At 43.7% G+C, this 1,932-nt stretch overlaps 1 pseudogene; it reads left to right on the forward strand.

Moving 5' to 3' along the window:
- The first annotated feature begins 916 nt into the window (after positions 1–916).
- On the forward strand, positions 917–1,011 carry LOC130292134 (U2 spliceosomal RNA; annotated as a pseudogene).
- Positions 1,012–1,932: the final 921 nt, after the last annotated feature.

Raw genomic sequence — 1,932 nt, forward strand, 5'->3', positions numbered from 1 at the left:
CTAGACATGTTATCCCTTATCCAAAGTGTATGTCTGATCACGGGGGCCCGGCGCTGTGGCGTTATGGTTACAGAAGCCTGGGGCTTCGGTGTTTGTGACGTCACGCCACTCCCCCTCCATCCTTTGCATAGGGAATAACATGTCTAGCAGCAGAGTATCCCTTTAAGGTTGAAAAAAGACTAGCGTCCATCAAGTTCAACCTTTAACCCTATGTTGTACATACATTGTCCTCCATTTCCTTTTCCATAATTTTTTCTCCTTTTGTCCCATTTTTTTCCTTCCCCCGTTTCCTTTTCTTCCTTTTTTGTTTCTTCTTTGCCATTTCCATTTTTTTTTCTGTTACTTTTTCTTCTTCTTTCTTCCTTTCCTTTATATTCTCCTACTTTTTTTCTATTTTCTGTCTTCCCTGTATTCTCACCTCTTTATCTTTCTCCTCTTTCCTCTTCTTTTCTGTTTCATCTTTAATCCACTGTTCTACTACTCATTGACTCTGATTTACAATTATCTACCCAATCTACTCTTGTCAGGTTGTGTACTACAATGCACTGTTTTGTCTGCGACAAACTTAACCTACACACCCAAAAAATGGACGTAGTTGGTTGGGAAGGGGGTGTGGCCAGTTAGAAAAAGGTGTGTGAAGGGAACAACAAAATCCTGTAAATAAATGGACGAAATTCCCACCAAGATAAAACTGGTTAGAAATGTTCCTATGAATCCCCATAATACATAGAGAGGAATCATGAAAAGTCAGAAACAATATAATAGAAATAATATATAATATAATACAAAATAATAGAAACAATATTCACACTAATAAAACCCAACACTCACTGTAAATCGGGGACGTTGTTTCCCTTTTCAATCTTTTTCCATCCCTTTTCCTCCCCGACGCTTTGTCCTTCTGTGAATCCTTCTTTTCTCTTCTCAGCCTTTTGGCTAAGATCAAGTATAGTATCTGTTCTTATCAGGCGGTCCACTGGTAGGAATGGATGGCTACATGGAGGATCAGGTGTACCGGGGCGTTCCGGGGCTGGTGCCAAAGGACCAGCTCAATGGCTGCCCGATGTGACCTGTTTCCTCCGGGTCTCGCGATGAGGCTGGGAGGGTCTAGAGCTGAGGTACTTTTGTGCCTCAGGGAGTGGTGACCCTGAGGTGCCAAAACTCACTGGGTGTTATAACTTACTGAGTGAACGCACTGCACCACACACTCTTCACCTTTGGCACTCACCGGACAGCATATCTGCACTCATCCACTTATTATTATTTTTTTTGTCACTGTGACACTTTTATGTGTTTGTTTGTACACAGGATTGTCAGGATGTGGTAGCCCTTCTGGGTGTCCCTCCTGGCGGTCTAGGGGAGGGGTGTGGGGCCATCAGGTTCCTCACCTCCTTGGAACCTCTGGGCATCTTGCCTTTGGTCGAGATGCCATCAGTATACGACTCCTTGGCTGATACCCTGGTTATCGCCTAAGTTGAAGGCAGGTGCATTTGTGGCCCCTTAGTAGCTTCGGTGAACCTGGATCCTTGCAGGTGCCTTTTGGCCCGGAGGTGAAGGGTAGGTTTGTTGGGGGGGCCTCTCTTCCGTTGGAGAAGGGCTTAGCGATAGACTACATCCGTTGTGCATGTTTTTTTATTGTGACACATTTGTACTTTTTCTTGCACTTTGGGTGATAGAGAGCACTTGCCTCGGCTCTAAAAAAAAAACGAAAAAAATCCTCCTTTTCTCTCTCCTCCTCTTCCTCTTTTTTCTTCTTTGTCATGTTCTTCATTTTCCATCTCATTTTTATTTCCTTACCATGTGTCTTGCCTGTCTTCTTCTCTCCTTCATATTGTCTCACTTTCTCCGTTCTTCTTCACCCCCTTTTTTCCCTTCACCTTACCCTACTAAGTGCCCTCTATCTCTTTACTCTTCTCCTTCTTACTCTTGTCA

The sequence above is a fragment of the Hyla sarda genome, chromosome 9, assembly GCF_029499605.1.
Source record: "Hyla sarda isolate aHylSar1 chromosome 9, aHylSar1.hap1, whole genome shotgun sequence".
NCBI classification, from domain to species: Eukaryota; Metazoa; Chordata; class Amphibia; order Anura; family Hylidae; genus Hyla; species Hyla sarda.